General features: G+C 45.1%; 1 protein-coding gene across 3 annotated transcripts in view; it reads left to right on the top strand.

Moving 5' to 3' along the window:
* Window positions 1-645: 645 nt before the first annotated feature.
* The window catches only part of GARRE1 (granule associated Rac and RHOG effector 1), a 79850-nt gene continuing 67704 nt past the window's right edge, over window positions 646-12791 (top strand). For 2 of the 3 annotated variants that reach the window (XM_058529121.1, XM_058529123.1), the window contains exon 1: window positions 646-703. The gene's annotated coding sequence lies outside the window, so the exon portion shown is untranslated. The remainder of the gene's footprint in view (window positions 704-12791) is intronic. The other variant, XM_058529122.1, reaches the window with a different exon arrangement.

Below are 12791 nucleotides of genomic sequence, written 5' to 3'. Positions count from 1 at the left end.
CCTAGTTTTTTGAACACAGAGCCATTGAAGACACCTGCTGTTGTTTCTTCTGCCTTAATGTCGTTTCCTCCCTGCTTCTCCAAGTTTTTTTTTCTTCTTCTCCCCTTTAGGACTCAACTCCTGCTCATTTCCTAGGCAATGAATTCTCTGATCACCCTCCTCACTAGGTCAGGGGACTCTGCCTCCCTTTTCCACTTTTCCCTTCCTACCACTTGTCACAATTGGCACTATATAATCACACGTATTTGTGACATTTTATTGTGTTTCCCACTAGAGAATAAACCTATGTGAGTCAGGGCATTATCCGGTTCCTACAGTGCCTGTCAGGGCCTGGCATCTACTAAGTGCTCAGTATTTCAGTGATCAATTTTAATAATAAATCTGCATGAAGATGCAGTTGACCCCTCCCACCTGGAGGCCAAGCCCTAGTGCAGGAACGAGGTAGCCCTGTGGGCTCTGGCCGTCTGTCCTCAACGCCCACCCCCCGCCCCCAGCTGTCCCATATGAAGGTCCTCGATCCCCAGGAACCGAGGTTCAGGCCGTCCCCGCCCCACTCGCGCAAGTGGAGGGGTTCCTTCGCAGCCGCTCGCTTGGCAGCCGCCCCGGTGTCCGCCTGGGGCGGGGGCGGGGCCGGCCCGGACACGTCACTTCCGGTGTACACAGCCGGTCCCGGCGGTGCGCTGGGGGCCAGGGTGCGTCGCAGGTGAGGAGCGGGCGCGAGCCGGCGCTGCCTGGCCCAGGCGGGCGGGCTTGGGGGTGGCCGGTGGGCGGTGGGCCGCGGCCAGAGCCGAGCGACTGGGCGAGCTTGCGGGGCGCTGCTCCGCTCGGGGCCAGAGGGCGCGGGGCCATGGGCTCCCGCCCCTCGCCCGTCCGCTGTGGAGGACGCCGGGCTCTGGGGGCGCTGGCCGAGCGGACGGAAGCCCGGAGGGGCCTCCTGGCTCGTGCCTGGGACCCGGGGCGCGGAGGGGACCCCGCGGCCGCGGGACGGGAGGGGCGGGGGTCGCTCCCTCGGGTCGCCTAGGGCCGGGGAGGTCGGACTGGCGCCGGGACGCGCTCCCGGAAGCCCGCAGAGCAGTCCGCGGAGGGACGGCGGCCTGTGGGCGGCCGGGGTCCGCCGGGACTGCCTGGGGACGCGGCCCTCACGCCGCCCCGCGGCTGCCCGGCCCGCTGCGCGCACCTTCCGCGCCGGGCCGGGCCGGGCCGCGCCGCCGAGGAACACAGTGTTCCGGCCCTGCTGAGCTCGCTGGCGCAGTCGGGCCGGGGGAGGTTCCGCGGGGACCCCGGGAGGGCCGGGGCCGAGGATGAAGGACCCACGCCCGTGGGGCGAGCGCTGGGTCAGGGGTGTGTCTTCCTGCGCCCGGCGGTGCGAGGAAAGAAGCATGCCTGGCTGGCATGATAAGAATTTTGTTTATACTCCTTACAAAATTTGCCAGATAAACGCTCACCTTGAGGGGCCCGGATTTGAAAATAGCTTGTTCCCGCCCCTCACCCCCATTGTAAAAGCAATTCATTCTCCTCGCATTCCAGACAACACAGAAAGTATTGTGACGATACTTTTTAAAATGACAATCATCTGCCAACCTACCACTCCGTGACAAGGATTGCTAACATTTTGGTGACATCAATAAATACAGATTTGTGTTACCACTTTCATGGACTTCATAGTATGCCATTGTATACCGTAATTTAACCAAGCCCTCCTGATGAACCTGTAGATTGTTTCCAATTCGTCACAAGATAGTTTTGCCAAAAGGATTTGTATGATTGCTGTTTTAGGGTGAATTTACAAATGAGGTCAAAGGTAACATTCATTTTAGAAATAACGGTAGTATTTTTTTCCTTTGTTGACATGTTTGAAAATTTCTTCTCCCTTCCACTGTTGTAAAAAATTCCACCCGTGTTTGTTTCTCATTTCATGGTTTTATTTTATTACTTTTAGCTACTTAATCTACTTAAAATTTGAGTTTGGTTTAAGATAGGAAATGTTTTCCAAATGGTTAATTGTCCCAATTTTGTTGAATAAACTATAACTGCCATTTTATCATATTTTAGACTTAAAGTTCTGTGTGTGTTTGTAAAGGACTACTTACAAATTTGATATTTAGATTTTGTATATGCCCTTTTTAAATTCCATTCACAGTATCTTTTTTTTTTTTAATCATTTTCCTTTACAAGTCCAGGAAATATTTCATGTTTGAGATTTTGTTTTCTTTTTATCTTGCAAAGTAAAAAGTTTATTGATGTTTCATTTGTTTCCTTGCTGACAGGATAACAAACTCCATATGAAGAGTTCAGGTTTGTTGTGGCAACTTTTCAGTCTGGCATTTGAGATTCTAATCTTCCTCTATTTTTGCACACGAATACGTAGGTTAGCATTGGAGACCAAGATAGAAAAGTTCTCAGATTCCCTTGGCAAGCCTAGATTTTTCAATCTAAAATTATCTCTGGATTTTTGGAAGACAACATGTTTTAAGCATCCTTTTTTAAAATTTTAAGCAAGTTGCACGTGATTCTGCTGAAAATTTTACTAAATTTTGAATTTTCTGTTGAAAACCTGAAACCTAATACATCAGAAGCTTTATGTCACGTGGGTCTTTCAAGTCTATAGGAGAATAATTATATCTGAGAGTAGGCTGGGGCATTGCATGGGTTGGATGTCCACTCTCTCTGTTTCCCTCCTGTGACTTTGTTCTTAGTGAAAAATGATGACCTTCCTAGATGGACAAAGGATGTTGGTTTGAATAAGGAATTGCTTTATTTTGGAGTTACAGAAAAAGCAGGATGCCATTTTCTTTAATATAAGTTCACAGCCTGAATGTGTCAGGGGTTGTCCTTCACGTGTCTTTATCTTGACTGAAACTGCCCTCTTCAGGGTCCTCTTATTGATAGAAGGAGTGGAGTGGCTGCTGCTTACTCATTTCCCTTGACCTTGACCATAAATATTTGGCATGGTGAGCCACACTTTCTTGCTGTTGTAAATCTCCTCTTGGTTGGCCTTCTTGACTTGGAGCTATTGTGGTCATTTTCTTAACTCTGACTGTACTTTCTCATTGTCTTTGCTGCTTCTCTTCTTCCCACATCTGCCTGGGAGCATTTTCTAAGGCCTAGCTTCATGCCTCTACCCCTTTCCCCCCAATACATGCTCCTTCTCACTCATCCAGTATGTGACTTCTAGGCAGAGAACTACTTCACCTCGCTCCTGCCTCCACTCAGTGACCCCAAGTCAGACTTTGCTGCCAGTCATTTCTTTATCTCCCTCTAACTGACCCCTGGACGTGTTCCTGAGGCCATACTTTCTCCAGGTGATGGATCCCTTCATTGCTTCCCAAGGTGGCCTGTCATTCATGACTCTAAGGTTCTTACCAGCTGACATATCACATCTCATCTTCTTGATTCGAGTTGTATTTGCCATGTGCTTTCTGTCCCTACAACTTGATAAACTCTGTACCTTTGCTCTGAGGGACTTCAGACATAATCTGATCCCACCCTGGATGAGAAAGGTGAGACCCACTGAATTTAGTCATGAATTTAGTTAGCTTACCTTTATGGAGTACTCACAGTATGGGCCAGTTCCTATACTGGAAAATTGGAATACAGAGCTGAAAGGCACAGCCTGGGGAAGAAAGCCAAATAAGCATTTGCCATAAAGTATCATAAGTGCCTAGAAGAGGGAGACACATAATAAGGTCCGCCAGGTTTCAGAGGTCTTGCCTGTCTTGTTCACTAGTGTTATCTCCAGGCTCTAGAACACAGTGTTCTGGGAGCAGTTAAGTATTTGATGAATGAATGAATCAATGATCATCTGAGAATGAAATCAGAATAAATGTTACACAAATCAGCTATCTATAGAAAAGATATAAACCCAGAGACATTTTCTAAATGTAGTTTGGAGAATTTCAGGGAAAACTGTAAGTGCAACCGAACTGACCCAGCTGTAACCCCAGGAAGGCATGATTGGAATGTGTTTGTAGCCAGAATGTTTAAACTTAATTTTGTATCATCAGGAGAAAGACCGCATTTCTAGAAGGAAAGGGTTGGAATGGTGTCTATGGAAATTGGAGCGATGGGTCCAAGAGAGGAATTGGGTGATGTGGCTGTAGCACTGTCTGGGGGCCCTGACCAGAGGTGCTGTGTGTACTCCTCCACTGGGCCTCTGTCCTACCAAACAGATGGGTGCATCCCTGTTGATGCCTCTAGCCGGGAGAATCTTTCCCTTAGTTTGCTTCCGTGCTTCTAGTACCTTCTGATTAGAACATAGCTTCACATGGAGATTTCCTGCCTAAGAGAGAATGTGAGTGGTTGAGAGCTCTGCGTGCAGACTGCTTGGGTCAAATCCTGGTCTTGGGATGCTGGCTGATCTCTCTGTTTCACCATCTGTAGAATGGGGATAATAGTAGCACTTTCCTGTTTGCTGCCTGGCACGTGGCTCAATAAATATTAGCTCTCATCAGGATTTATAAACTTAGTAACTGGCCTTTTGGTTAATACATCAGCCATCTTTGAGCTTAGACAGCCTGAATCAGTCTCTCTGAACATGCTTGCTCCTGGGTACACTGACAAAGCTGAGAACCAGAAGATGAGAAGTCGTGACAGATAGGCTCTTCCCAAACTGCCTGTCCAGAAAATCCAGTTGCAGTTATCAGAGAAGACTTCCTGGAGAATGCTGTGCCTGAGCTGAGTACTGTGTGAAAAAGTGAGTGAGTCCAGCGACACAGGGAGGGGAGAGGACTTTAGGCAGGGCCATGATGAGTACGAAGGTGTAGAGGTGAGCAAGCATGAGAGGTATGTGAGCTGCAGGAGATTTAGGGTAAAGGATGGGCAGATATGAATGAGGGAGTAGAGGGAAATGAGGTTGGAAAGTAGGGCCAGCTCTTTAAGAAATAATAATATCTCATTTATTGGGCACTAACAATGTGTTAGGTGTTATGTTAATCTCTTAGACTCACTGGGCTAGTCACGTTTGGTGCTAAGTGCTTTGTGTATATTACCTTATTTGGTCCTCACAACAACCTTGTGATGTAGGTGCTTAGTGTTACAGGAGTTAGTGTTACAGGAGAAGTGACATGTTGAATGTCACCTAGTAGGTCTCTCTGCTCTTGATTCAGCCTGCACATTGCTGCAAGGCCAACCCTCCATGTCTTTTGTGATTGATTGATTGATTGATTGATTGATTGATTTTGTGAGGAAGATCAGCCCTGAGCTAACATCCATGCCAATCCTCCTCTTTTTGCTGAGGAAGACTGGCCGTGAGCTAACATCCGTGCCCATCTTCCTCCACTTTATGTGGGATGCCGCCACAGCATGGCGTGACAAGCGGTGCATTGGTGCGCACCCAGGATCCGAACCCAGGCGCCAGCAGCGGAGCGCACACACTTAACCACTACGCCACGGGGCGGGGCCGGCCCCTTTCTATGTCTTTTGTACATCCTGTTTCCTGATGAAGTCCAAGCCCACCAAGATCCTCTGACTTCATGAAACCATCTTGGGTTAAAGTGTGAAAATATGTGTATCTTAGAATTGAATAAAAACAGCATGGTGCAGATATGCATCAGGCTCAGAGAAATATCATTGAGTGAAAAAGGCGAAATGTAGAACAATGTGTATATGTGCCTATTTGGGGAAAAAAGAGAGAGAGACATACACATGAAATAGGTTTCTAAGTACAGAAAAAAATTTCTGGGATGATAGAAAAGAAGCATTGGGTGCCTTTGGGATGAGGCCTCAGAAATCTAGGCTGTTAGACTGACCTAGCTTTTTCTTGCATACTCTTTTGTACTGTATGAATTTTTTTACTGTGTGTATTTTCAATTAAAAGTTAATAAAAATAAAATTTACAATGTCTGCTATGTACCTAGCAGTCATTTAGAGAGGGAATGTAGTATAGAGGTTAGTAGCAAGGGCTCTATCCAGACTGCTTGGGTTCAAGTCCTGCCTCTGCCACTTACTAGTCACTAACCTCTAAGTCCCATAACCTCTCTACCAGTTTACCCTTTCTGAAGATGGGAGACCTCATGGGGTTATAGTGAGGCTTAAATGAGTTAATATTTGTGAAGTCCTTGAAGAGTTCCTGACAGGTGTGGTTTCTTGGTGGTGGTGGTGGTGGTATGGCCCTGTACTGTGCCCTGCAGTGAACGTGAAGATGAGTCCAGCCTCTGTTTCTGTGTTTACAACTCCCGTGGAAAGGGAAGGCATACAAAGCTAATGACCGCAATGGCAGCGGAGGCTGCGGAAGCTCAGGAAAGGCTCCGTGGGAACTGGAGGGGCGCAAGATGGTTTCATCGAAATGGTGGGTCTTAATTATGGGCAACTTCTAGAAAAAGTGAAGGAGAGAAAAGGGCACAAAGGGACTTGTTCCGAGGGTGTTGTGTGTCTCAGACAGATTGAGGCAGAGAAACGAGACAGGAAAGAGTCTTGAGGGAGCCTGAAATTGGGATATGTCATGTGATGGCAGGTCATCGTTATATGGCAGAGTTTTTCTTAGCATATATAAAATAATAGTGGTATGATTTATAAATGATAACCTCTTAGGTTTGATGAAATGTGGTAGCTCTGCCTTGATCTTGAAATGGCTGCAAGGTGTTCCTATGTAATTGATTTAATGAACCCCTTAATGTAGGACATGGGGGTTACTTCCAGGTTGATGCATGTAGACAGTGCTACCAGTGAGCATCCTTGATACAGGCCCACTGCATGTACTGAGTCTATTTCTAGGATTCATTCCTAGATGGTAACCCCCTTTTTTTTCAGGCCGTTTTGACGGCCTGAAATGTTCCCTAGTGTCTGGGCCACTGTCAGATATGTGCTTTTTCAGATTGGTAGTTGCAAAGAATCATAATGGGAAAGTCTTTGTGGAATTAGAGCTGGATATTACCTGAAAAAAATCTAATTTTCTTATTAAAAATGATTTTGAGGGGGTCGGCTCCGTGGCCTTGTGTTTAAGTTCAGTGTGCTCCACTTCGGCGGCCTTCGATGGCCTGGGTTCAGTTCCTGGGCGCGGACCTACACAACTCTTCTGTCCGTGGCCATGCTGTGGTGGCAACTCACATACAAAAAGAGGAAGATTGGCAGTGGATGTTAGGTCAGGCAAATCTTCCTCAGGAAAAAAAAAAAAACATTTTGGGATTAGGTGCTAGTGAGATGGTAATTATGACTGGGAAACCTGGGAATACCTGAGTCTTCCCCCACCCCCCCGACCCTCACTTCCAGGTCCCAGAGGTGGACACGTGTGCCTGAGAACAGGGCAGAGGAAAGCTTTCTGGGCTCTCAGGCTTGGGTGCTGCAGGCTGTGGTAACCTAGGCAGGGAGAGGCGAAAGTGGTTCCTCTCACCAGCTCACCGTCTGGTCCTGCCCCTGGGTCTCAAGGTAAGAGGGAATGCACCACATCCTTTGCTTGAGTAACTTGGTAGTGTGCTTTATAATGCGAAGTGGTTCCCTCCTCAGCCTTGTCCCCGCTCTTCTTCCTTCTAGCTTGGGGCTAAAGAGGAGGGAGCGGTGGGCAGGGAGTGGTGGGCCGGAAACGGGAGGCGCCCTGACCGCCTTCCCCTCTGGAGGACACAGGGCAGCACTCCTTTACTTTGTTGCCAGGACTTTGGAAGTTGGGGCCAGAGCTGCAGGAAGGTAAGTAATATTTTTGAAAGTTGTTGTAACTATGAGGTATTTGGGGGAAAAAAAGTTTGGTTTTTTATTAATAGTAGGCCAGAAGGAAGAATTGCAGTATGTATAAGACAGTATCAGTATAAGATAGAATGCTGCCCTCTGACTAGTCCCGGGCCTCTTTCAGAGCAAGAGCGTCCATGTACTGAGTGAGACTCAGGGTGTGCCGAGTGCTCTGCTTTATGGATTTAATCCTTGCCACAGTACTGAGGAAACTGAGGCACAAGAGTTCAAGTAACTTGCTCGAGGTCAGAGAGTTAGTAAGTGCCATTCATTCAACTGATAATTACTGAGAGCAGGAATTCACATCTAAGTCAGTCTGACTCCTAAACCCATACCCAGCACTACTGCACTGTATCAGTGCCTGTTTCCATGAAATCTCTTCGTATTGGAACATGTTACCTACAAGGTAAGAACATGAGCATTTTCTCCTTTTTTGCCCATTAGGCTGTAAGCTCCTTGAGAGCAGGAGTTGTGTCTGTCTCATTCACTGCTGCATCCCCGGTGCCTGGAGCAATGCCGTGCACATAGTAGGACCTCAGTAAATGCTTGAGTATGTGAAGGCTCTTGGCCTAGTTAAGTGGCAGAGCCTGGAAGCCAGCCTGGTAGTGAGCCACTGCAGGCCTGCTCTCTAGGGCTGTCTTCCCTGCCTAGGGGAGATGGGGAGGAGTTTCCTTGAATGTCCTCATTGCTAAATATTTGACCTGCTGGAATGTTTATGGGGGGGAAACGGGCTCCCTAGCTATGTCTCTGACTTGCGGTTCATTTTGAAAGATGAGAAGGCTTGCTGGGTGTGCAAAATTGGAGTCAGCATTCCCAGCCTGGGGGAGGGAGCTGCTGTAATTATTCATTGATAAAATTTTTCATGGGTGCCTTAAATTTTCAGAAATGTTCCTGATCTTAAGTGTATTTATCAAAAATTTATATAATTCCTCTTTGTAGTAAGAGAAATAATTTCCAAATTACAGTTTGGTTTACCTATTTGTATATAAGCTTCCTGATAAATACTTGTTTTTCCCCATTTGATGTTAATTTTGGATAAGTTCCACAGTGCAAGTTATTAAGAATGACTAGCACTATAGAATTTTGTTTTCTTAAATAACTTTCTAATGGTTACATTAATTTTCACTAGTTCAGCTTGCTTTTAGAAGTTTGGAAACATTTTGGATAACTGGGCTAAAACTAGTCTTCAGCAGAGCCCAGTGGACAAGGCTTTTTCATACTGTAACACTGTAACAAAAATAAACTGCAGGTTTTCAATGTAGGATTTTTTTGAAAATTTTTAACAAATTGGGTTTGAAAAAATTACATCAGTGCTTTGTGATTTTTAAAAATGATTTACTTTAAAGTAAATTATTCCCACTCCTTGATTTACACTTCAGTTTCCATCAGCAGCACCATTTGTTGTTGCCAATGTTTTCATAGTGCTTGGGTGCATTTGATGTGAAAATTTTTAATGGTCCAAGACCATGTTAGTTTATAGATAAAAACTTCATTTTACCTGAGCAAACTTTTTCAGAAGTTTAAGAGCCAACTTGATTCACCCTTTGGTGATATGTGGTAGTTGTTTGTGGGTAAACCTTTTTTTGGCAAAGCTTGCCCTATTTTTTATTTTTCTTCTTTGGAAGGTTTCTGTTTAACAAAGATTTTTTTGGCTCAGAGTGTTCTTCTATTAAAATTCCTTCAAAAGTTCTAATACTTGTTTTAATGGCAGCAGGGTTTGAGAGTCTTTTGACTTCATAAGGAGACTAAACATGAGTCTGAGAATACAGTAGGTTGACTTATTACCAGAAAATCAGACAGATAGCTAGGTCTGTCCTCAGCAGCACTACGTAATAATGGATTGTTTTTTCCATTAAATGTTCACCAGTTTTTTTTCATATGAAAGTGAATATATGATGATTAGCATCCATTTCATTTACTTTTCTACTTTTTTTTGTAGTGAGTGTTTAAAAAGTAAACTAGCCTTTGATCTTCCTCTTCCCCCCCAAAAAATACCCTCAATTTAAACAAAATTAAACCTGGGCCTTCATTTATATGACTGTTTAACACATTTGGCCTATTTTTTTTTTTTTTTTACCTTAGTTATTTTGAAACTAAATTTCAACCCTGTTGACTTGGTGGTTAGAAAATTTTTTTCTTTTGCTTAAATGAAATTATTAGTTATTTGTAGATTACCAAATATAAAAGCTCTCCAGATATGCTAATGATAACTTGCTTTGTTTTTGCAGAAGAATGTCATATTTTGTGGTGATAAATTGTTACAGACCAAGTATTAGCACGAGAGGCAGTCAGGTGTCACATGTGGAGGCAGTTCCTTCTCCCATTAGACCAGAAGCTCCTTGACAGCAGGCACCGTTAGCCTCTGCACCCTGGGTGCCTACAGCATTCCGGCACAACTCACAGGTTGACCCGTGTTGGTGGGGGATGGGTGCAGAAGCATCTTTATGTTAACTATGATATATTCTAGCACTGGTTAGAATTTTTATTTAGTAGAATTTTTTTCTACTTGAGTTTTCATAGCTCAATATAGGATAATATTTGCTAACTGATCAGTTATTTAGTAACTTTTTAACAGCAGTTTTAGTAGCTGCTGCTTGACTAGAAAAAAGTAGTTTAATCTTGGCCTTCTGAAAACTTTTTCATTGACATTTTTTACTCTGATAGGACTTTGATGTTTCAGGAGTTTTTGCATGATTCTTAAAATTACCATGCTTTGGTATTAATTCCTTGGAGGCTGTTTGTGTATAATAGGCTAGTGTCCAGTTTTGCACATATTTTTTGGAGGGGCCAGTCTCCTGGGCACAGAAATAGTTGGTGCTTGGTGGACCCAGAAGTGTCACTTCCTTTCCTCTGGCTTTGGCTCTCCATGCCTGCCTTTCCGGTTTGATGTTTTAATGGTACCCTCCCTGCTCAGTGATTTGTGTTCAGGAAGCTAGGCAGTGATTACTTTTGTTTCTACTTTGTGAACTTGCTCCCCCACTTCCTATTTTTACCAAGCAACTACAGGAAATGAGGAGGCTTCTGGCTGGCTGCTGCTAAGCTCTGATTTTAGGTGGTGGAGGACAAGGCCTTAGGGCCTGAGCCGTGTAAAGCATTTTCCACCTTTGTCTTTTCGCTACCACCTTCCGGTAGGAGTCATAGGAACGTGATTTTGTGATTGGGTTGAGATGATGACATGTCCTCCTCAGCCTTGAGGGGGGTGGGGAGGTCCTGTTCAGCAGGAAGGCAGTGCTTTTGTGAAGTAGGTGAGGGGTTTTTCAACAGTAACAGTGGGGGTGGGAGGGCATGGCCCTGTGGCCCAGCTGCTCTTGTAGGTGAACAATTTGGCAGGAGCAAAAAGGTGGATTGAAGGGACCTGTTGCAAGTAAGGCTGGAAAGGTGGATTCTGGTTACTTTGTGGGGCCTTGACTGGCAGGCTCGGAGTGAACTGAGGAGCCCCGGCTGTTCCTCGAGATGTTTGACGGGGGCCTCAGCCTCTGTGGCACTCTCCTGCCTCAGAACTCGTGGCATTTGTTTTCTAAACCACTTATTTAGCATTTACCCACCTCTATTCCTGTGATACCTGTTACTGTCTTATGACCCTGGTTGTAGCTTAATTTATGGGGGAAGTTTGTATCATCTTTCCAGAAAGAAGTAACTTTTTATACATTAGGTAACTTGAATATGGAAGGCGCCCAAAGCATTTGTTTAGCAGTTTCTTGATAGAGGCACTATTGACCTTTTGGGTGGCTAATTCTTTGTCCTTGTGTGGACAGGGGGACTGTCCTGTGCATTGTAGGATATTTACCAGCATTTCTGGCCCCTGCCCATTAGCACTCCCCCGGTTGTGACAACCCCAAAGTGTTTCCAGACATTGCCAAATGTCTCCTTGGTGTGTGTGTGTGTATGTGTGTGTGTGTAGCATTCATGTTAAAGGATTGAATGCTGACTTACTAATTTTGTGAAATAAAATAAAATAGAATGTTTGGTTCCTTGGGATTGGAGCTGTTTGTTAGTTTCTATTCCAGTATTTGACATTCTCATACATTTTTAGTTTGCTGCTTGGATTTGCTATTGTCAATAAGCCGTCTTTGAAGTATACCTTCTGTGTGCTTTCATTGAAAGAGCTGGGGCCTGAGTGTCTGGCAACCTGGCTCTGGTCCTCATAGATAGAAAGCATTCTCTCTCAACCTTGATCTTGCTTGCTCCAGAAGGCTAGTTCCTTGGAAGCTGAACAGTGTGGATATAAAGGAGAGAATGAGGGGCATTTAGGATGTAATAGTAACAATAGCTAACATTTGTGGTGCAGTTGCTGTAGACCAGGGGAACAGGACTGGCGGGATTGAACTTATGGATAGAAAGGTAAGGGAACAGGACAGGGACCATCTAGGCTAACACCCTAGGTTTAAGCTCAGAGTTGGTAGTGCCTTTAACCAAGGCAGTAAATATAGCAGGAGGAGCAGGGAATGGAAGGTTGACTAGTTAAAATGTGAAGGACCTCAGGAGATGTCTCATGAGTCTAGTCCTGGGAGAGAGGGGTCTTGACTGGAAAATTGAAAATTTGGGTATCATCAGCAATGGGTGTGGGTCTGATCTCCTAAAGAGAGAACACTTTTCTTTTCTTTTCATTGCTCCAGCTCGATTCCTATCATTTCCAAGAAGCCTATAGAGTGATAAACGAATGTCGTGGTCTAGATACTTGACAGAGGTAGAATAGCGCAGTGATGCAGAGCTCAGCCTCTGGCGGCAGACTACCAGGCCCCAACCCAGCTCTGCCTAGCCAATTGGCAGGAACCTGAAGAACTCCCTTAACCTCTTTAGATGCCTCAGCTACCTCACAGGGTCATTGCGAGAATTAAATTAGGTAACATATGTAAAGTGCATTGCACAGTGCCTGGCACTTAGTGCCCAGTCAGTGTCAGCTGTTTTGTTTTAGGGTTCTAGTGAGGATTAACTGAGATTATGTACCCGAAGCTCCAGATATAATGCCTGACACGTTCTAGGCACTTAATGAACGGTCCGTTTTGTTCACTACTTGTGTGAACGTGGCATGTCAGCAGTAGCTTTTTTTTTTTTAAGCAGAACCTTATTTCTAGCACTTAACTACTGCGTTTGTGGATGGCAAGGCTGACTGTATGAATGCTGTATAGAAATAA

Source organism: Diceros bicornis, chromosome 34, assembly GCF_020826845.1.
Source record: "Diceros bicornis minor isolate mBicDic1 chromosome 34, mDicBic1.mat.cur, whole genome shotgun sequence".
NCBI lineage: Eukaryota > Metazoa > Chordata > Mammalia > Perissodactyla > Rhinocerotidae > Diceros > Diceros bicornis.
This window is presented reverse-complemented; position numbering and strand designations above follow the sequence as displayed.